Below are 23888 nucleotides of genomic sequence, written 5' to 3'. Positions count from 1 at the left end.
GAAGAGAGTATGCAGATGATTCATCTTCTCTGAAAAAACGACCCATTTTTGCCTTGATATCCATGCCAAAAATCTCCTGAGATGGGGCTCAGAGAGGACAGAGTGGGGGAGTCCTGTTACAATAGGAGACCACTGTCTCAGTTTCCAAATGAAAAAGATGACACACTGTTCTTGGGACACTGCTTTGCCAGGGTGTCCTGCAGAAACCAAGGAAGCTTCCATCTCAGAGCCACTGTGGACACAGCCTTGGATCACCGTGGAGCCTCAGACCACACTGACTCCTCCCTGTCTCCGCGTCTAACCCCCTCTCACACTGAGAGATCTGACCCACCACAGACATCCCCTCTGGCCTCCTGAGTGGTTTCTTCAGCACAGCTTCCAGAGCCAAATTAAACGTTCTCTCTATGTCTATAGACAAAAAGGGTTTTGACTAAACTCTGTGTTTTAGAGAGGGAGTTAAATGCTGTTAACTTTTTAGGGGTGGGCGAGAGGGATGACAAATAACAACTTGTCTGAATGTTTTACATTTCTCCCCACTGCCTCAAGAAGGTTCACAACGAGGTCATCCATGATAAGGAGTAAGACCTCCCAGCCGGACTGTCCCTCGGCCCCCAGAGGACACTCCACAGAGATATGCTAACTGGACTTGGAGACTGGCTCACACTCCAGAGAAAAGCATGGAGCACGGGTGCACAGAGCAGGGCCAAGGTCCCAGGGACAGAATGTCTAGGAGGGAGATTGGGGTGAGGGTAATCCGATGCAATTACTGTGGCAGCTCAACATTCAAGGGAGGGGGAAGAAAGAAATAGTCCCTGTCAAGTAAGTTGTGCAGCAGAGATGGTAAGCTCCAAAATTTGAGACTTTGGCAGCTGGAAAGTTTTAGGGGGCAGAGATAAGAAGACATAATAGACTTTGAGGGTTTACTACACACTAGACGCTCTATGCATTTATTTATTTATTATCTCTTATTTATTACTTTGTGTAACTCTTATAATAATCTTATGAAAACAGAAACCCTCATATACCCATTTTACAGATGAGAAAAGTGACAATTTTGAGAGCATAGCTAAGAATAGCTAGTAAGTGAAGGAGCTGGGACCTAAACCAAACCCTATCTAACCAGAGTACACACTCTTTTTTTTTTCCAGTGTAATTTTTTTTAATTTTTATTTTACTTTAAGTTCTGGGATACATGTGCAGAAGGTATGGTTTGTTACATAGGTATATGTGTGCCATAGTGGATTGCTGCACCTGTCAACCCATCATCTAGGTTTAAGCCCCACATGCATTAGCCATTTGTCCTGATGCTCTCCCTCCCCTCCCCACACCAGACAGGCCTTGGTGTGTGATGTTCCCCTCCCTGTGTCCATGTGTTCTCACTGTTCAGCTTCCACTTATGAGTGAGAACATGTGGTATTTGGTTTTCTGTTCCTGTGTTAGTTTGCTGAGGATGATGGCTTCCAGCTTCATCCATGTCCCTGCAAAGGACACGATCTCATTCCTTCTTAGGGCTGCATAGTAGTCCATGGTATATATGTACAATATTTTCTTCATCCAGTCTATCATTGATGGGCATTTGGGTTGGTTCCATGTCTTTGCTATTGTAAATAGGAGTGTACACTCTTGACCACTACACTGGAGCAACAGGCCCTAGAAATAGTGACCATATTCATTAACCAATTAGAAACTAGTATGTGGAGGGTATTGGGAGGAGGCTTAAGACTCTGAAAGATAGTCTGGCTTCATTTTAACCAGGGAATTAATCATCCATTCCATGCAGCATCATTTTCAGAAAAGGCATTCCCTGCTGCTCACCCTAAGTGTTTGTATTCTATAGCTAGATAGGCCAGTGTATAACCACTCCTTTTTTCAACACTTCTTCCAACAAAAACAAAACAGAGCATGGCGAACTGAGCTTATTATACTCCTTACCACAGGCCTCTGATGTTCCATCTGTTAGTAGGATACCAATCCATGGCTCCTCACTTTCTAGGAGTCTCAGAGGAGACAGTAGGCCCTGGAGACACCCATGATACAAAACCAGAGCAAGATGAAGACGCTCCACTCACCTCTCCCTTCATTCTTGCCCAGAAAATTTGCTCTATCTTCCCCATTTTTTACCCTGCCCACATTACCCACCACAATTAGACAAAAGGCCTCAAGAAGTCTGCAGAGGGGCAGGATGAGGGCAGGGGTCAGCTTTCCTCTTTCAGTTGTTTTCTGATTACTTTAGACTTGGTCCAGCCAGGAAGAATCCATCACTCTCAGCAGGCAGTGGGTGGGGAGAGGTACCAGCAGACTTAGAAGTATATATGGAATGTATTAAACCGTGGTGCAAAAAGAAAGGCCTGAGAAGCTAAACCAAAGAGGGAGATGCAGTTGCACAAAGTTAGGGGATTGAAAGAGCCCCCAAGGTAACAGAAGGTCCAACATAGTAAGAATTTTAAGAGGTGATAAAGGTAACTTGCTGTCAAAAGAGGCAGATATTACTAAAGAAACAAGTGAAATTGATTCCTTTCTCAAGCCACCATAAAGGTGAATGGCTACCAGATGGTCAGACAGAAATACCTGTCCACAGGCTGCCGGAGAGAAAAATAAATGCAAGAAGAAATCAGATCCTCCTCTGAGCAGGTGAGCAGGAAATTAAAATATCTGTACACTGACCACAAAGTAAGACCACACATGGTCATGAAGAGGCTGTTCGGAAGACAGCAAGAGTGTAAGTTAGCGTCTATCCTGTCTGCTGGCCCACACCCAGAGAGCCTAGTCACAAACCTCCCAGTGTCAGAGGAAAAGCCTTTGCTGAAAACCCAGCAGTGCCAACAGGAATAAAGATGGGACAGCAGAGACCCAGGCCACTATGGGAAAACCTAGCTCACATCCTAGAAGAGTCACTGGTCCAAGTAACAATTCCTTGAGCACTTGCTACATGCCAGGCCCTTGGCCGGGAGCTCTTGAAGTGTTTTTCTAAGTGTAGGCAGTTTCCGAAATGGTTCTCAGTGATTCTTGCCTCCCATGTAATCCCTTCCTCTAAGCGTGGGCTGGACTTAGGGACTTGGTTCTAATGAATAGAATATGTTAAGAGTGATGGGTTGTCACTTACTCCCATCAAAAAATCTCCCTGGATTTGTGCTTCATAGACTTCCATCTCTCCACTCCAGACATGCCTTTCAGATTCTGGGCATCGGTGAGTAAATCTTCTTCCTCTCTTTGAATAATCATCTCTTCTGTGGGCTTGTTGCTACATTTCTCCCAGAAGACACACACGTACACACACACACACACATAGCATGCAAGCACACCATTACACCAGGAGGAGGAGGGAGCTCAGCCTCCTCTTGCCATTGTCCTGCTCCTTCCCAATCAATCTCCTGCCAACCACAAATTAGCATTACACAGGCATTTACAGTGCAGCCTCCAGGGATAGATAGAAGCCGCTAATCCTTAAGAAGGGGAGCTGGTACAATAGCGAGTGGCCTGCAGCCTCATCCCCGCTCATGGGGTGTTCCTGTGAAGCACATCTTGCTCCTTTGTGAGCTGGCCAAGTCAACCACAGATGGTGGAGTCACTGGGCCTTGGGCAAAGAGGAGACACTGGAAATCTAAGGAGCACCAAGCTTTGCAAATGCCTGCATGACACACTGTTCGATGACTCTATTTATCCCCAGCAGATGATCCCTTTGGGATAGATTCCTTCTCAGAGCTTCCAGCCTGGTCTTTTGTCAGTGCACCCTTCCATTTTCCATTTCTGCTGGTTAACATTAATGAATGGCTCCAACTGGGACCAATCCAGCACATGAAATCCCCTGGGGGGTCAAGTCTGTAGTTCCCACCCTCTCAGCAACTTGGATTAACAAGGCCGGGGTTTGTTTTGTTTTATTTTTCTTAAGGGATTGATTTGGCCCTCTGAAGTATGATTGAAAATTCCTGATCCCAAAGGAAGGCAGCCCTGGCTGGGTTCCCAGGGTCGTTTCTATCCCCAGGCATGGTCTTCAGGGACCCCAGGGGCCTCTGATTGCAACTCTGCCTGCTGAAATCCCAAGAGCTGGCTCTTGCAGCAGCCTCCTCTGAGGCTCCCTGCTCAGCTCCTGGGCCCTTATCCTGCAGCTGGGTCTGGAAACCAGAGGAGCTTGCAAGAGGCAAAGCCTCTTATCACAAACATTTCCTGCCTATTCCCGCCTGACCCCGCATACCATAGCCCTTCCCTGGCTAGTTGGGCCACCAACGCAGCCCTCACACAAAAGACTTGAAAGGCAGGGTCCCCAGACTCGTCTCTACTCCAGATTCTTCTCCATCCACACTGTCTCCTTTCTCCAGGGAGCTCACAGGCTCTTCCAGGCCACCCAAATGGTTCAGTCGCTGAAAAGCATGGAAGGAATTCAGGTGGAACCTGCAAGAAAGAGGACAAAAGGCAGGTAGGATTTCTAGTTCAAATAGAAGATATGACTCAGCTGGAGTTGGGCCCACCTCCCCGAGGACTCCACTGTGCTATCTCTGACAAAGAGATGGAGACAGAGTTGAGAGAAAGGCCTGCACACCTGTGCGTGTGTGTGTGTGTGTGCATGTCCCTGGCATCCCCATGTTGTGGCCTCCCCATGTTGTGCTGCAAGTGGGGCTGAAGCCGTATGGACTATTGATGGTGTGTGCTGAAGGACCAGGAGCCAGGGCCAGAGGGTCTAGCCAGCCCAACCCAGCTGTGCTCAGCAGGTCACTGAATTCCACAGTCTCTCTCCCCTCCCCACACCTGGGGCACCCTAGTCCCACCCCTTCCCCCGGCCTACACTGGCCTTCTCTCTGCCTCCTGCCCCCAGCTCACTGTGTGGTCCAAGCCCTCTGCCACAAGAAGAGCCAGGGAGGGAGGGATGGGCCTGCGTGTTTACAGTCAAGCATAACTGAGCCTTTATTTTAAATAAATAAAACTTTTAGCTAGTTTTTATTTTCCCTTTCTTTCCAAAAGCAGTTTGGTCCCTCCTCCTCTTCCTCATCATCATCATGGCTAAGCCTTTATCTGTGGGGCCACCCAGGGAGGGGCTGTGGGAGGAGGGAGGAACAGAGGCCAGACTGACCCTGATGTTTCACATCTTCTCAGGCCGTGTGAAGTTCTTTCTCTCTCTCTCTCTCTCTCTCTCTTTCTCATCCTCACAGAGCCCCAAAGTTCTTATGAATTCAGGGATGTCCAGGCCTGAGGAATAGAGACTAAACAGGAAGCCCGGGCTTCATCGTCAGCATGTTGTCCATCTGTTCTCCCCCAATCACAGGGTTGCCCACCCCCCATATAAAACTGCCATCCATCTGCCTTCCTGTTTGGTCTGTCATCTCTCTGTCTCCCCTGTTGGACCTTCATCCATCTGTCCTTCCTATGGGACACCATCTTTCAAGGTCTCTTTTGGGTTGTCATAAATCCGCCTTCCCCATGGGATGTTCCATCTGCCTGTTACCCCATTGACCTGTCATTCCATCCGATCCCCTTGATCACTCTTTTTTATCCATCTGTCTCCTCCCATAGGACTTACTTTTGCCCATCTGTCTCCCTGAATGGGGCCAGCAATGGTGAGTCTCTGAGGCATGGGAAGAGCTGGGATTCTCTTCTGGTTTTGATCCCAGCAACCACAATAGTAGCTACCATCAATCAAGTGTCTATGTGCCATACAGTCTACATACATTATTCCCTTTTGCCCTCCAACAGCCCTGTATGTGCTTATTTCCCTATTTTACCAGAAGGAAACTGAGGCTCAGAAGGGTTAAGTGTCTGGCCCAAGGTCACACAGCTCCTAATGGGAGACACAGGGTAAAAAACCAGCTCTGCCAGTATGGAGTGGGGGTGAGGACACAGTCTTACTCCACCCCCAGAATGTAAGACTCCCCTTCCCCTGGCCTCTCTGCACATTTAATTTACACTTTGCTGCTGGATGTTTTCAGACTGATGAAGTTTCCTCCCTGCCCTGGCTCTGCACAAAAAAGTGAGAGAAGAAAAGCAGCCAGATGTGAGAGCATTTTGAAGGTCTTTTTGGGGGGATGGAGAGTGATGTTAAATAAACATCCAATGGTATTCTTTCTGCAAAACGATCCATTTTCATGGCACCCAGGAGTTCGTCCAAGGGTCTCTGGGTCACTGGGGAAAAGTATTCCGTGTGTTTTGGCTCCATATACTTCTATTGGCCACAAAGAGCTAATTCTTCCAATTAATGAAATCAGCACCACTGATGGAGATGTACTGACAAATTATTTTCAAGATGAATATATTAACACCCATGGTGGAACTGATTGGCCTGAAGGATTTGGAGGCTACAGAATGAAGGTCCCCCTGCCCACTGAAGACACTGAGGTCATTCATGGTGGCCGGGATGTTGGCCACCACCTCAAGGGACACCTCTCTCCACTGGAGCCATGGAGACTGGACTGGGTTGTCTGTGTGGAAGGGCTGCCTATCAATGGGCTTCTGTATGGCCTCAGCAGGTCCCCAGCACCCCCCACCCCCCACTGCCCCAGCCAAGTCCCCTTCAGGGCCTGGTCTGAAGGGCCTATTCAGCATTTAGGACTCCCTGATGGGAAGTGAAAGAGAGACAGACAGATGCTTCCGTGGAGCTGGGGAAAAGCTAGAAGCCTGGAGACAGGAAGGGAAGCTTGAAGTCACCAGGGAGGAGCCCAGAGAGAAGAAAAAAGGCAGGCCGGAGGTCCTATAGGATAAGAAAGAGAAGAGGGGGAGGAGGGGAGGCTGTGGGAGGGAAGACAGCGGGTGGGAGAACCAGAGGAGGGGGAGGAGGCCGGAAGGAGGCCTCTGGGCCAAGGGAGAGATCCCAGTTGGGAGACAGACCAGAGCCAGAAAGCAGTGTGGGATTTTTAAGCCACAGATTTAATTTCCTGATGATACTTTTTTCAGGCTGATATTAGCAGCATTTTTCATTCCCCAAGCAGATCTGCCAATCGTGAAAAAGTGATCCAGAGTGAGCTGGGTGATAGGCCAGTTTGAACCTGAACAGACCCATCAGGATAGCCCAAAGTCAAGGCAATATGTCCTCTCTTTTTCTAACCACTAGAGACTAAGGACAAATTTTGCTTCTGGCTGGTCTTGGAGGAGAGAGAAAGAACAGTTTCTAGGCAGCTCTGGTGAATAAATGACAATCCAAATTCAAGGGCTAAATGATCTCTGTTAATCATCTCTTTGGTTTCTGTTCCTGTGTGGACCCTGACTGAATCAGTATTCTGAGCTTTGAGAGTTGTAAGTTAGGAGCTAAAGAAACCGGCCGGGCGCGGTGGCTCACGCCTGTAATCCCAGCACTTTGGGAGGCCGAGGCGGGCAGATCACGAGGTCAGGAGATCAAGTCCATGGTGAAACCCCGTCTCTACTAAAAATACAAAAGATTAGCCAGTGACAGTGGCAGGAGCCTGTAGTCCCAGCTACTCGGGAGGCTGAGGCAAGAGAATGGCATGAACCTGGTAGGCAGAGCTTGTAGTGAGCCGAGATCACGCCACTGCACTCCAGCCTGGGCAACAGAGCGAGACTCCGTCTCAAAAAAAAAAAAAAAAAGAAACCAAAGCCCAACTTTCTCCAGGGCATCTTATACCACTACCACCAAGCCATCTTTCTAAAGCCTTATTTTCCTGCTTTAAAATCCATCTGTGCAGCCCTATGCTTACCAAATAAAGTCTACACCCTTTAGCCAGAAAAGCAAAGCCCTCTAGAACTCAGCTGCTCCAAGTGTGGTCCAAGACCAGCTGCCTTGGCATCACCAGGGTCCACGCCATGGACCTGCTGAATCACCAGGCAACCCTTGTGCGGTGACAGCACAAGAAGCCCTGCTCCTTACCACTTCCGGCCCACTCCAGATAATCTCCTGCTGCTGCCATGGAGGAGGGCTGCTTCCCCAGCAAACTGGAAGTATAAAAGTCTTCAAATATACCTTTCACTTATCCAGTTCTGAGTGCTGGTTCCTGACTTTCCTTCATCTTAAAGATGCTTCCCCTTGTACCCCCTTGAGAAAATCTCACCCACATTTTAAGACCCAACTCAAATGCCATCTCTTCCAAGGATCCTCCCCTTCTCACTGTCCCCTTTCCTTGCCAGAGTCTAGAACTTCTAAGGCAGTTTGTTTGAATCTCCCTTGGAGTGCTTTCTACCTTCTGTCTTGCATTTTGATTACTCATGTACTTATCAAGGGGCAGCATTGTGTAGTGTTTTGCAGTGTTTCCTGGGTTCAAATCCTTGTCCCATGGCTTCCTAACTATGACACCAAACAAGTGCTTAATCTCTTTGCACCTCAGTCTTCTCATCTGTAAAATGGGAGTAATAATGATACCTACTCATAGAGTTGCTGTAAGGATTTTAAAAATATATTTATTGAATACCTATGTGCCAAGCAATGGAGATACAAATGTGACCAAAACCATATAGTTCTGTTCTCATAGTGGATTATAGTGCTTGTAAAGTGTTTAAAACATAGGGAGTGCTCAGTAAATTTTAGCTATTATTATGCCTTATCACATTCACCATACCATGGGCATTTGTGTAAGGCAGGGAGCATGCTTTACGTCTCTATAAAGATACGTAGGTGTTATAGCCACCACATCTAACACAGAGCTTGGCATATAGTGTGCGCTCAAAAAGTGATTGTCAACTGACTGAGATGACCCAAAGAACAATGTTCTTAATTGCACAGGAAATGAGAGCTGTCATGCCTAAAACTCAGAGCTTACCCAACATGGCAGTCTTCCCAAGGCTGACTGTTTTGTGCCCCTTTTCCTAGAACCATAATTTGTTTAATCAATGATTGCTGTTGTTTTTCTAATAATCATTGGTTAAAAGTTCTGTTTCCTCAGTGTGGTTTCCATGCTGTTCCCTTATTGGTTTCTTTCTGTGTCCCACTCCCTGCTTCCCCTCTGAAAGCTCAATGTTATGTTTTGGGCTGGGTTTTTAGGGGAGCATGTGAAATATTTCAACTGGACATAGTATTTATTTTATTTTTAACTTCTTTGTATAACTTAATCAATTGTCTCATTAACATTCTTTTGACTCCCCCAAAAAATGGTTTCTTAAAATTCTTATTCTGTGTTTTCATCTCCAGGGGAACACTTTGGCTAGGTTTTCTACCAAGAATGACACAATTCTTTCCGTAGCTAATAGAGGTGGAATTTGAAAAACAAGAGAGTTGTATTGGTCCAGCTCTATTGCCTTAGTCCTATGCCCCAAAGAATTCCTCATACACCCAAGCCCCCAACTCTCCCACTGGCCACATTTCCCAATGCTGCCTTTATTACAAATGTTCTCTTTCTGGTTAAATCCTAATAGAAAGTGAAATAAACACAATTTAAAAAGCTCTTTCAAGATGAGGGTCATTCCAGAGTCCAGTTGCCTTGAATTACTACGATCCCTGACATATCACTGTTTCCTTCAGACTCAGTTGTCGTATTTTTTTTATTTCAATCAATAAGCATTTTAAATTTCCTTTCACATTTCCTTGTGGTGACCTGGTTTGGTTTATTTCTCCTTTCGTTTTTTCAAGATGGGGTCTCACTCTGTCACCCAGACTGGAGTACAGTGGCGCAATCATAGCTCACTGCAGCCTTGAATCCTGAGGTCAAGCGATCCTCCCACCTCAGCCATTCAAGCAGTTGGGATTGCAGGTGCAGACCACCATGCCTGCTTCTTGTTTGGTTTAGAGGCAATTCAAATATCATATGTCTCCTATGGTTCTGTCCCATCTACAATGTGCATGAGACATGCACATTGTAGATATGCACGTATTTTTTATTATCCACAGGCAAAATATTATTCAGTGCAAAGCTCCTTCCACCCTGATAGAAAAAGATTTTCCCCTGCATTGTCTTAGCTTTAAGAAAGGGAGAAAAAGACAAGTAAAGTCACTTGTTTGGGATTTCAAGGAACTGGGAAAAAACGGAACCTCCGGCAAGTGGGAATGTGATCTACATGGGAAAATCTCTGAGAAGACACCTGCTCTTCCATTGGTCTTTGTCTCTGAGGCTCCTGGAGCTGCAGCCTCATAGGAGTGGCTTCTTGTTGGAAACTGGGGCAAAAAAAGCACAGCATTGGTAAGGACAGAGGGCTCTGTCTGTAGAAAAAGGACAATCAGTGAACTTTTGAGCCCAGGAGCAGGGCAAGGCTTCCAATGTGAGCTAGACGTCTGGAAACTCAATCTCAACTAGAGTATCAGTTACCTCACAGACTCAGACCCTCTCCTGCATAAAGGGCGGCAGTAGCCGGGCGGGCCTCTGACATGAAACTCTCTGTTCACTTCTTAATTAACTCTAAGAAATGTACATCAGAGTCTCTTAGAAAGGGAAATTGTTCTGCCCGGTAGAAGGACAGAGGTGACATCAAGATAAGAGTTTGAGTATGACAAAAATATCAAGAGCTTCCCAAGTCTGCCTTGGCCCAGAGAATTAAACATCCGTGGGGTCACTCTTTAGATCATGGGACCATTGCTCCCTGCCAAATTTCTGCTCACGGCTTGTTTTCCAAAGAGAGTCATAAGAGCTACCCTTGCCCTGCCTACTGTTTTGGTATCAAACACCCTTGGTACTCAAGCATGAAAATATGAGGAACTCTCAGATCCTGATTCTACACACTTTGGTAATTCCAGATATGCACCTGAATTACAGAATCCTATTTAACATCTGGGTGTGAATTCTCTCCCCATTCACTCTGAGCCTGCCACCAGACTAGCCCTCTCTAAGCCTTCATTCATATATTCTCCATCAGCATTTAGTATAAAACTACCAGTATGCTTCACACTACTCTAGGGACTTGAGGTACAAACAGGCCCAAGACATGATCTATGCCCTCAAAGGGTTTATTTTCTAGCAGGGAATACAAATGTATGGATTAATAATAGCAGCTACTGTTTATTAAGCCCTTATGAAATGCTTTTTCTTTTAGTGACAACATCTCACTGTGTTACCCAAGCTGGAGAGCAATGACCGTGATCATAGCTCACTATAGCCTCAAACTGCTTGGCTCAAGCAACACTCCTGCGTCAGCCTCTTGGGTAGCTGGGACTACAGGCACACACCACTGCACCCTGCATATGATATGCTTTTGATAAACATTGAGCTAAGTAGTTGTAGTAGACAGCCTCTAAAATAGGCCATAATGATCTTCTCCTGAAATTCACATGCTTGTGTAGCACCCTTCCACATTGACTAGGGCTGGTATAAATAATAGGATCTATGGAAATAACAGTACATGACCTCTGAGGCCAGGACATAAATGATAATGCAGCTTCCACCTTCCTCTCTCTTGGATCATTCACTCTAGGGGACTCCAGATGCTATGTGGTAAAGACACTTAGGAAGCCCTATCCTGTGGGAAGGTCCACATGGAGAGGAACTGAGGCTGCCCACCAATAGCCAGCGAGGAATTGAAACCTTCTGCCCATAGCCATATCACTGAGTCATCTTGGAAACAGTGCCTCCAGCCACAGACAAGCCTTCAGATGACTGTAGTCCCATCTAACATTGCGACTGCATCCTCATGAGAAACCTCAAGGCAGAACCACCCAGCTAAGCGGCTCCCAAATTCCTGACCCACAGACAGGAAACAGTGTTTATCGTTGGTTTAAGCCACTAGATTTGAGGGTAATTTGCCATGCAGCAATAGATAACTAATACAGTGCTTTGCATTCATTTTCTATTGACTCTTCATGCCAGTCCTAGTGGGTATTTATTATTATCCCAACTTTACAAATGAGGACACTGAGATTTAGAAAGGTTATAGTAAGAGGCAAAGTCACAGCTAAATAGCTAAGTCTTCTGAACTTCAAGCTCTGTGACCTTAACCTCTATGTAATAAAATGATTTTGGTGCAAATGCAGAAGTCTGTACAGGGAAAAAAAGGTCACAGTGGGAGTAGTGAGCTGTACCTGGGAAGTCTGGAACTGGAGGGGAGGAGGAGACAGGGAAGACTTGTTAGAGGATATGAGACTTGCAATGAAAAGGAAGGATGAGCAGATGTTCACCAGGTGGGCAGCAAGGAAAAGGATTCCAGATGGAGCAACATGAGCAGGGGCACGGAGGCACCAAACAGCCTGTGTTCAGAACCTCTGGAGTTTCCAGACCTGGAAGAACTGAGGCCTTGTGGCTTGTACATAAGGGGATACTCTTGGTTCTTGCCCAAGGTTTATTCTTGCAGTCACAGGACAGAACCCTGTGCCCGCCAAATAGGTAGCACCTTTCCTACAAACTACTGTCCCAATCTCTTCTCTTGATTAACTTAAATCCCCATTCGTTCCCCATTTCTTTCCTAGGTCAGTTCTTTTTTTCTTTTTTTTCTTTTCTTTTTTCTTTTTTTTTTTTGAGACGGAGTCTCACTCTGTCACCAGGCTGGAGGACAGTGGTGTGATCTCGGCTCACTGCAACCTCTGCCTCCTGGGTTCAAGCGATTCTCTTGTCTCAGCCTCCCAAGTAGCTGGAACTACAGGCACGTGCCACCACACCCAGCTAATTTTTGTATTTTTAGTAGAGATGGGGTTTCACCATGTTGGCCAGGATGGTCTCGATCTCTTGACCTTGTGATCCGCCCACCTTGGCCTCCCAAAGTGCTGGGATTACAGGGATGAGCCACTGCGCCTGGCCGGTCAGTTCTCTTTTAAAGACCCAGCTTTCTGGCATCCCCATCATGCATACCACTGTTCTTCTTGGCAGGCAACTCTTGCTCCTTACAAAAATGTGGTTATGATGCTTATACTTGAATTCACATCTCTTATCTACTGCAAAATACCATGTAAACTTTACTTTCTTCTTTAGCAGAGTCACAAGAATGGCAAATTAGGGAGATTCATGGGACCAAGTGTATTGGATTATAGAAAGGTGCTTTTAACTTTTATTAGGTTAGTGTAAAAGTAATTGCGGTTTTTGCCATTATTTTCATTGAAAATAAACAATTACTTTTGCACCAACTAATACCTTTTCTCATAGCAGCCTTCTGGATCCTTGGTGGATTATAAATTAGAGACGCACAATATAAGGAATTAGTAGTTGGTTTAATAACAGTATCCACACCCCAAAAATATTAAACATGGGTTGATGTCAAGGTCTAGAGGACAATCTATATTGGCATGACCAATAGTTCTGCCCTCAGCCCTCTCCCAGGCAACATCGTTTAAACCCATAACTTGAATGAAGATATAGAAAGCAGGTGTACTAAATTACCTAATGGTTGAAAGGGGTAGGTAGCAACCGCATGAGATGGCAGAACTAAAACTATGTCTCCCAAAAGGCTAACATGGGTCAAGTCTTACCAAGACATCTTTACCTGACATGTAAACTCCTTTACTTGAGTTCCAAAAGTAACTGCACAAATACACAATGAAGGTTTCTGACTCAGGGTAACTGTAAAAGGGAAGAACATTAAAGAGTTTTAGCTCTAGTTGAATGAAAGCAAAGACACAACCTGCACTAGGGGAGAGGACGAGGGACAGTTGGATTCTGAGGGTTTACTACTGAGATTCGACAGCCTCACCACCAACCCCGGGCTGTATTTAGTAACTCACACTCTACTCCATTAAATGTGTTTGGGTTTCCAGCCCCCTCCCCGTGGCCCTCACCCCAGACTGAGCCAGGAGCCCTTAGAAGGTAATGAGAACACTGAGAGCTTGGGAGTCTGGGAAGAGCTTGGAAACGAGAGCGCTCAGAGCCTCTCCCAGCGTGGCCCTATCCCTGCTGATAAGGCTGAGAGCAAAGCTGGCTGACAAGTGATTGGAAACAGGAGTTCCCAAACCCTTTAACTCTTTCCTACCCTGCTCGTGTGCTGGAGTCTCCATCTCCCGTGGCTTTCCCCTCTCTGTATCAGGGCTCTCTGCTCCCCCTACCAGGCTTTCCATCTACTCCTCCTTTTGTCCTGATGCACACTGAACGCTGTCCTTCTGCCTGAAAAGCAGTCACTTCCACCACCAAAGATGCAAGCTGCCCAGAGAAGTCAGCCAGTCCCTCTGGTCCAGACCCTACCAAGCTCACTTAAACGACCACATCCGTGCTTGTCCAGAGCTGCTGTTCAGCAAGCAGCAGGAACCTACCAGGGGAATGTTGGTCCTGTTTGGTGTTTGGGGTTTCTGGGAGTGAAGACCCCAGGAAAAGTCTCAGTAGCCTAAGTCCAGAGCCATTCTCAGCTGCCCCTGCTGGCTGGGGAACCCTATCAAAGGACTTCAGGGGTCACCCCCTTAAGCCAGACCTGATTTTGCTGGGTGATCCTAAAGGCCATCCAGTCACTTAGATATTGCCTGCTTCACAGACAGGCCTCTTATAGGCATAGATGACGAGGGGTCTGTCCGTGACAGTGGCCAGCATGACTGAAGCTAAGAGGTAAGCTTCCCTCCTTACCCTGGGGAGGGGCATTAAGGAAAAGCCAGGCTTAAGAGCCACAGTAATTAAGTGTAAAAGAAGCTTCCTTCAGTAGAATGGAATTCAGATAAACTGCCATTATCATGCAAAGCAGCTTTGCACCTAAAAGCCCTTACTCAAACAGGCAGTTTAATTAAATCCCTAATCTCCTCTGGCCTATTTGACCCCTTCTCTCCTCCTCTTATCCCCTTACCACCCCAACCCCCTGCCTCAGCCCCACTCTCACCTTCAAGATTCCATTTAAAACACCCCACCTGTAAGTGTGCAAAATCTACCCAAAAAAGGTGGGTCTGGGGTCCTCTTTAGGGTTTGGTTGCTGTGTCTTAGGGGTTAGCTCCCTGAGGCTCAGACAGCTCTGACTTGGGTGCTAGATGCTAGCAGCAAGGGTGAGCATGATGGTGGTGATTCCCACAATGGCCATGGTCAAATGAAGTGAGGGGAGTCAGCATCACACTCCCACCCACTGATTCCTGCTCAGCCCCAGGAAGCTGATGCCCATTTATAACCCACCCCATGCCATGAAAAGTCTGCAGTCTCCCTCTCCATAGTAAGTGTGAAGAAGCCCTAACAGGCTTGGATGTTAGGACCCTGCTGTTAAACCAGAAGAGACAGGGATGGAGAAATTGACCTGTCTGTGGGCATCTCCATTTCTGAGGCTGCACTGGCGGCTGCTATGAAGCCTAGGAGGGATGCTAAACCTGTTAGTGAGATTTGCAGGGAAAAGCCTGGAGCTATGATTTGGAGTTCAGACTACCTGCTGTAGGTAGGGGGAGAGGTTAAGAGAAGGAAGACTGGAATGGGGTGGGAGGGTGACGAGGCTGAAGTGCACTGATAAAGAAAAACCTAATAGTACCTTCTGACATCTGCAAAGTGTTTTAGAAGTTTGTGCCTTCATTCAGGAAAAGAAAGAAAGAAAATCACTTATAGAATGCCAGACACCATGGCATGCTTCTCTCTTCAATTTGAAACTTGTAAAGTAAATCTCCCTCCCTCCCCACTCCACACACAGGAGAAAAAAACTGTGATGCAAGGAGGTGAAGTGACTTTCCCAGTGGCACACAACTCATGACTGGCAGAGCGAGGATTCAAACACTGGCCTGCCTTCCTGAAAATCGATGCTCTTTCTGCTAAACCACAGATCACCCACAAGGATTACAATGTTGGAGCAGGGATTAACCACCCAAGAATACTCATGGCATCGTAGGCCAAACTCCATCTCTTCTCCCTCATGCAGCAAGAAAGTTTCCATCTCAAAACAAGCCATTTCCTCTGAGCAGGGGTCTCAGCAGGGATGAGAAAATCAGGCCCTCAGCCCTGTGGATGCAGGCCAAGGGAGCTGGGCTTGTGGAAGGCTTCTTGGGGTTCAAACCCAGGGGAATAAAGAGTCCCAGAGGAAACTTTTCTTTGCAGGAAACAAGTGTCCAGGGCCGTGGTGGGGGAGGGGGCATCTGTAAGTCATATAACAAACACCAGACCTCTCCATTTTATACCTCATTCCTTTGGTGGGGGCAAGCAGTGGAGCCATCTCTATTTGGGAAACAGTGAAACTCAAATCACCATGAACCCTGCACTTTTTCTGTTAATTGTGTGAACTTCACTGTGCCTGGAGAATGCATGGACCTGCATTAGAGGAAGTTATATTTCTGGAATATTACATATATATCTGTGCAATATATCAATTATATGGAATATATATTTTGAATATATTATACATAATAATATATGGGAATATATATTATTCCCATATATTAGGAATATATAATATAATATAATCCTAATATATATTATAATGTATATCTTATATTTCCTTGCATTATGGGTTTTCTTTGCAAAGAGTAGATACCCTTTTGGGAGGTTCCAATAAATCTTATGAATAAATGACTGAAGCTGGCAGCACAATACCCAGCCCCTGAGGGAGCTCCTAAGCCTTTCAATTCTCCAGCCCTGAGCTGGTTCTGCCCAGCTGGCACTGTCAATTTGTGGCCACCTCGCTCCAAGCCAGGTATTTCCAAAGGTCGTGGACTTGGAATAACAGGTGCTACTGTTTTGACTTCAGAAAGACATCCTGGGACCAAAGAATCCTCCATAGCTTCAGGGCTGATGTGGGTGGGTTAAGAAAGTAGGATTTTGGATGAGATCTGTTACAGGGTCCTTTGTCTCTCTTATAACAAAAAAAACTGAGAAGAATTTTAAAAGGCTGCCTTGGTCTCCAGAATCCCTCTGGAAGCAGATGGCATGTCAACAGGTTCCAGGGCAGGCTCCAGAGGCCCCAGACCTGGGAGCCTTATTGGAATGTAATTAACCTAAGTGCTGTCTGTTAGGATGAAAAGGCAGGAATGCAATTATGGAAGGAGCATGAGGTGAGCTTTCATTGATTAACCTGTCCTGTCTGATTCCATTCCCTACTGAGGTAATTTTGGGGGCCCTGAGGGTTGCCTTGTGCCCTCGGGGTTATGAGAAAGGAAAACAGTCACTGCAGAAAGTGAATACCTAAAACAGAGGTCAGGATGCCTGTGTGGACCCCCAAAATTGCCTGGAAAATGCACTTGTGCAAAATGTAAAATGTACATTTTCGAGGAAGAGGCTGGACCCTCTTATCACTTGCTTGAAGGGGTCTGCAGCCCCCAAAGCGTTAAGAATCTCTGTGCTAGAGGAGCGAAAGCTCAGCACAGTTGCTAGAGTAGGACCTCAGGAAAAGTCCCTTCAGTTTTCAACTCCAAATGGCCATCATCCATTTGGATGATGCTAAGGCTAAGCAAGTCACTTAGCCTTTCTGTGCCTCAGTTTCATCTGTAAAATGAGGGACATCCCAGGGTTCATAAGACAATTGAATGATATGCAAATACAAAACTTTTTTTTTTTTTTTTTGGACAGAGTCTCGCTCTGTCACCGAGGCTGGAGTGCGGTGGCGGGATCTCGGCTCACTGCAACCTCTGCCTCCTGAGTTCAAGTGATTCTCCTGCTTCAGCTTCCCAAGTAGCTAGGATTATAGGTGCCTGCCACGATGCCCGGCTAATTTTTGTATTTTTAGTAGAGACGGGTTTCACTATGTTGGCCAGGCTGATCTCGAACTTCTGACATCAGGTGATCTGCCTGTCTTGGCCTCCCAAAGTACTGAGAATACAGGCGTGAGCCACCATGCCGGTCAGAATGCAAAACTCTTTTTATCCATCTTGCTCTGTCACCAGGCTGGAGTGCAGTGGCATGATCTTGGCTCGCTGCAACCTCTGCCTCCGAAGTTCAAGCGATTCTCCCACCTTAGCCTCTTGAGTAGCTGGGATTACGGGTGCCCACCAGCAGGTATGGCTAATTTTGGTATTTTTAGCAGAGACGGGGGTTTCACCATGTTGGCCAGGTTGGTCTTGAACTCCTGACCTCAGGTGATCTGCCCACCTCTGCCTCCCAAAGTGCTGGGATTACAGGCATGAGCCACTTTGCCCAGCCAAAACTCTTAACCCAACATCGAACACTTGGTAAGCACTCAATAAATGGAAGCCATTTTGATTATGATTATCAAAGTCTAGAACATAAAGTGGACTGCATACATGCACTCTTTAGGAGCAGTCTTTTGGCCCCAAACTAGATTCTATGGGAATTCCCAGGTAAGATGCTTCTCCAAAATGAAGTGAAGCCATGTGACCCAGGGTCTTTAAACATTGCTTCCTCAAACCCTCCCCCAGTAGGGTACTTCTCCCCCAGAGGCACGGGGATCTGGCCATACTGTAAGACAAACTTCTGGAAGTGGGGGCACATCAAGCGTCTGGGTGGTGCCAGTGCCTGGGCCTGAGCTGAAGTCTTCACCAGCCTGCCCCTTTTGGGGAAGCTTCTGACAATTTTGATTACCGAAATCTTCCTGCCTTTTGGGATAATACAGTCAAATGCTCCATTGAGACAGACTTCTGTATCTTTACAGGCCCTAGAATGAGACTAACCCAAGGCCCAGCATCTGCAGAATGTCCAGTGTGGAAACAGGGAGGAAAAACTAAACCACTCCTTTTCCCCTCTTCCCAACACACCCTTCTCTCCTCTCAGATCCTTGGAGCTCTCCGCACTCAGAACCTACAAGCTGCCCAGGGGTCTTCCAGACCAGCCCCAATTGCTTCCAGCCTCCTTCCGCCAGCACATCTCTGCAGCCTTGGGCCACTGATCCTAAGCCAAAGCCTCCCCAACCTCTGGGCTCAGAAGCAGGTGTAATCCCAACTCCAGCAGGGAATTCCAGAGGTGAAGGTCACGGGAGCATCTTTAATCTTCGGTTCCCAGGAGAGAAGATACCCAAAGAGCAGGGAGCAGGAGCCAGCTCCAGGCTATACATTTGTTTATTCATCAATCATTCATTTATGCATTAATCATTCATTCCCCCCACCCATCAATCATTCATCTGCTTATTTATTCATTCAATGTGTTTGTACCTTGTCCTTGCTTTGGTTACCGCAGATGTTGGTCCTCTCCTGCTTTGATCTGTCCCCTGTTTCTCTGGCAGCTGCACAGCAGAAGCCTTCTCATGTCCCTTGTTGGGTACTTGGCTGAGAGTGTGTCTCCCTCTCAGAGGTGCCTGAGGAAAATCAAAGGGACAGTGCAGAGCTGTCTGCTGCCTGCAAGTTCCCTTCCATTGCAAAATCCAGCCTTCTGGTCCGTAGGTCAGTGGGAGAGATTGGGAGGGGCTGCAGAGGGGTCTCCAGGGCCAGTCGAGGAATAATGGTCTGGACATCCTCACCATGTGTGAGCTCTGGCTGTTTAAAAAATAAAAAAAATAAAAAATATATATACTGGTCCTTCTGGGAGAAAGGGGACTGCAGGAGACTCTAAGCCTCTGTGCCTGGTTCTGAGGCCTGAGCTCAGCACTTTGGCAGGCCCAGAGAACATGGTATGGGAAAACCTGGGGCTGGAGTTTCAGAGGCCTAAGCTGTGAGCCTTCTGACAGGTCTCCCATCTTCCATCCTTCCATCTACCTGACCCTGTAAAGTCTGTTCTCAGCCAGCAGCCAGAGATCCTTTAGTAAAAGACCATGTCCTGCCTGTGCTCAAAACCCTGCCCTGACTTTCAGTTCTCTCGGAGAAAAAGCCAAGGCCCCACTTGATGGGGTCCCCCTCATCTCCCACTCACTCCCTCCATTCAGCCCCCACTGGCCCCATCCTTCCCGAACTCACCAGCCACACTCCTACCTTAGGGCTTTTGCTATAGTTGTTTCTTCTGGAACAGGCTTGACCTGGGTGACTTGCTTGAAAGTGACTCACTTTCTCATTTCCTTCAAGTCTTTGCTCAATTGAAACCTTCCCCATAAGCCTACCATGACCCATCCTATTTAAAACTGCAAAGCACACAGGCACGCGCGCGCACACACACACACACACACCACTCTCAACCCCCCTTCCTCTTTAGCACTCATCACCTTCTAACATAATACATAATTTACTTATTATTTTTACCATTTATTGTCTGTCTCTGCCTGCTCAAGTATAACTTCCAAAAGGGTAGGGGTCTTTGTATGTTTTCTTCACTGATGTATCCCGAGGGTGGGCCATCCCATGGATGCCTGGTATATAGCAGGAGCTAGTAAAACATTCCTTGGATGAAAGAATGAATGAGTGAATGGGCTGCAGGAAGCTCTGAGGATGAAGCTTGTGAAGCCACAGGCTGTGGAGTTTGGGGCTTCCTGGGGGTAGAATTTAGGAGGTCCACAGTGGCTTCTATCAGCTGTGCTGAGGAGAGAAGAGCCAGGCAAATTGCCCGCTGCCAGCCTTCTCGGGGAGGAAAGGTAGGCAGCAGCATCGGTGGGGATTGCGCTAACTCAAGATGCCAGCTCCATGCTGCTCTGGGGCTGGCCAGCGCTCTGGATGTCATTAGCTGATTTGTTCTGCTCTGCAGAATGTACTTTTCATATTTAGGCAGAAAAAAACAGCTTTCGATCCTTGTGCCCTTTCTTCTGTGAGCTGTAGCACATGGCCTGCTTATTATGAATTAATCCTCTAAAGAGCATGTTCATTATTCTAATTTAATTGTGCTTCGTTTCAGAAAATAACTAAACCCAGTGTGGAATAAACTCCAATGCTGATCAGTTTTCAAGAAGTTAACATAAGACAAAATTCTGCTAGAGGGCAGCAGCAATTTGGAATCATTAAAGGGAACCCATGTAAATAATAAAAACAAAACTAAAATGCAGAATTAAATTAAGGAATAGGAAATTAAATTTGGGAATCTAATCTAAAATTGAGGCCTTATATGCACAGGCTTACCCTGGCTTGGCTCTTCGCTCAGGAGTGCTCAGGAGAGGAGGTTCTGCAGAGGTTCCCACGACCAGGGAAGCGGCAGTCCCTCCTGGGTGGCAGTTTGCTGCTCTGGGAAGAGAGATGTGGGCTGAAGTGGGAGAAAGGGGGCTTTCCTCCCACGGGGTCAACTGTGATGAAGATGAAAGCCACATTGTCACAGATGCATCTGGATAGCTCATCCTGAGCCCTGGTGACCGGTTCAGGAGAACTGCCTGCAGCCAAGAGTCCAAGCTGCCACTCACTAGGAGGAAGCACAGGAAATGAGGCAGATGGTGCTGAGTGGCTGCTGGCCTGAGATGCTGGGAGTGGTCAGCCCTGGGCAAAGAAGCCGCGCCAGCCCTCCTTCACCTTTGGGCCCTGGGCACCCTTCCACAGGTGACCCAGCTCAGGACAGAGGCTGAGGGAGTTTCCTCCTGCCCGGGCAGTGGCCCCTAAGTAGGGTCCTGGCCTCCCCACCATCACCGTGAGAGCCCAGTTACAGATGGAGGAGACCCGGACTCCAGCAGCATCATGACAGGTCAGGCCTCCACCAGGCAAAATGAGAAAGGGAGGATGGGAAGGACGGGGTGTGGGGAGGAGGAGAGAGCCAACTTACAAAGTGTCTGCAAGTCAGATGTACAGTCAGGGGCAGAGTTAGCACCATGGCTCAGGCTTCATTATGTATTGATTTTTTAGACCCTGTGCCTGGGGTATTCTTTTTCTCTCCATATTCCTACCTCCTCTGGCTCTCTTCCTCTCTCTCTCCAACCTCCCTCCTCAAAATGAAAAGAGCTCAACCTTCTGAGTCAGACAGACTGATTTGGAGCCACAGTTCTTCCTCTTACTTGGTACTGGAGCTTCAACAAACTATTTTGCCTTCCTTAACCTCAGTTTCCTCATATGCAATGCTAATAATATCTGTCTCCTTGGTTTGTTACAAGGGCTAAATGCAAGAAAGCACTTGGCACAGAGCAGGTACTCAGGCACTTCTGCTTTTTTATTCTCTGTTTCACCAGTGCTTCTTCACATGCCACTCTCTACACACACATGCACACACGTGCACACATATGCACACACAGGCTCCATCCTCTGCCAAAGGCCTTAGGCTGTGTTTCTAGAGCACTACAAGTAGTTAGAAAAAAAATAGTCCAGTCAATCAAATGCAATCAACTGCTTGCTTTGATTCACAAAGGCAAACATTCAAACAGATGGCCTTATCCCAGTATCAAAGTGAAGTTTTCCATTGCCATTTTCATTTGGAGTTCTACATGGATAAATTAGCCACCTTAAAATAGATCTCTTTTTTGAAAAAAGAAGAGAATACAAACAAGCAAAAAAAAGTCTTAACTTGTTCTCATTTAATTCACATTTTGATCAAGAAACTAATGCACAAAATTGAGGCCACAATACTGATTGGTTGGTTAAACAGTGATTGCGTCTAAAACTATCAAAGATGGAGACCACAAGGACAAAAAAGGCTAAGAGTTCTGTCTTGAATTCCCTGGCTACTTTACCTTATCTTACTTTGCTAACTGCCTGCAGAGAGTATGTCAGTCTCTTGCCTGTCCCCTGATTTATACCTGTAAATTGAGGCACTATGAGGCACAACCAATCTCTGTTCTCCCAGAACAAACCCAGAAACCTCAGAACAGCCACATGGTGTGGATCCAAAATCCATGGAAGATCCACCTTCAGTGTCAATGGAAAGGAAGCAGGAGAGCCACGCCCTGGCCTGAGGCTACCAGGGAGAAGGAAGGGTTACCCTGAAGGTGAGGATCAGGGCCAAGTAAGCCACAAGGTTGGCCTACACTTAGGTCCAGGGGAAAATGCTGGAAAATGACCCCTCAGCCTTTAAAAATTAAAGAAAAAGGCATGCAAATTTCTTAGACACATAAAACTCATAACATAAGACTTATCCAGGGAGCCCACCTGTTGAGGAGCTCAGCTGATGAGGGGTTAATTTCTAGAAGACTGGAGTAAGCGTGGTCAGTTAAACGGTATTATGGACTGCACGTTTCTATCCCCCAAAATTCATATGTTGAAACCCTAATTCCGAATAGGATGATATTAGGAGTTGGGGCATTTGGGAGGTGATTTGGTTTAAATGAGGTCATGAGGATAGAGCTCCCATGATGGCATTAATGACCTTACAAGAAGAGAAAGAGACTAGAGTCAGGTGAGGACACAGAGAAAAGACAGCCATCTGTCTTCTCTCCATGAAGAGGACCCTCACCAGATACCAGATCTGCTGGTGCCTTGATCTTGGACTTCCCAGCTTCCAAAACTGTGAGAAACAAGTGTTTGTTGTTTAAACTACCCAGTTTATGGTATTCTGTTGTAGCAGCCTGAACTGATAATGACAAATGGTTTCTGTATTTCTGATCTTCAATGACAAACTCTGTTTCCAGAATATGAAACTGCCTGCCTGGGAGGGCTTTTGTGTGGAGGCAGTTTCCCCATCTTACCATGAAGCCTGAAGTCATGTCTACCCAACAGAAGAGCTTTCAAGGTGGCTACACCCGAGAGGGAAACTAATTTGTTTCCCTAAAACAACTAAATTCCCTTCTATATGAAGTCCATATAGTTTGAGTTTGTGCAACCCATCCACCCAGGGATCCTTTCCCCATTGGTAACTCTAATATTATTGCTGATAACACTAGTGAAAATAGTCAACATTCATGGAGAGCTTACTCGATGCCACACATTTGTTCTAAGTACTTCATAAGAATTATTTCATTTAATCCTTACAACAACCATACGAGGTAGATATTATTATCCCCATTCTATAGATGAGGCAACTGAGGCCCAGAGAAACAGAGCAGCTAGCCCATTATAACAACAAAACACAGCAGCACCGGGGTTTGAATCCAGGCAATGCTCCAGATTCTGGAGTCTCCTAACCACTAAACAGCACTCCCTGTTGGTCACCAGCTCCCCCTGTCCACAAATCTATCCACAGTGAGCCTAAATATAGGCCACATGGAAAAGAGAGTTCACCAGGCCTTTGGGAACTCATATCTGGAAAGCAGGCTTGTGTTTACAAAATACCTTCCCACAGCTTTTCTCCCCTGGTCCTTGTGGAACATGGTGGCTAGGTCTTCATGGTCATCCTTGCCTTTCAGCAAACGCTGTGTCCTGGGCTCTGTGGGGTGTACGGTATAGAGACAAGACCATGCTTTATTCTGTCTCATGGATTAGCTTCTCACAGCCCATAAGGGCAACACAAGCTTGGCACCCAGCAGAACATTCCTGGAGGAAACAGCCTTGTCAGTGTGCAGGTACTCATTTAAAT

General features: G+C 46.7%; 1 long non-coding RNA gene across 1 annotated transcript; it reads right to left on the bottom strand.

Moving 5' to 3' along the window:
- Window positions 1-455: 455 nt before the first annotated feature.
- On the bottom strand, window positions 456-19808 carry LOC100970614 (putative uncharacterized protein LINC02898). Its single transcript, XR_004669797.3, has 3 exons — window positions 18761-19808; window positions 13267-13343; window positions 456-4389 (listed from the first exon to the last, which is right to left on the bottom strand). It is a non-coding gene; the product is annotated as a putative uncharacterized protein LINC02898 (long non-coding RNA).
- Between the last annotated feature and the right edge of the window lie 4080 nt (window positions 19809-23888).

The sequence above is a fragment of the Pan paniscus genome, chromosome 12, assembly GCF_029289425.2.
Source record: "Pan paniscus chromosome 12, NHGRI_mPanPan1-v2.0_pri, whole genome shotgun sequence".
NCBI lineage: Eukaryota > Metazoa > Chordata > Mammalia > Primates > Hominidae > Pan > Pan paniscus.
The sequence above is the reverse complement of the archived record's forward strand: the minus strand, read 5'-3'. Positions and strand labels throughout refer to the sequence as shown.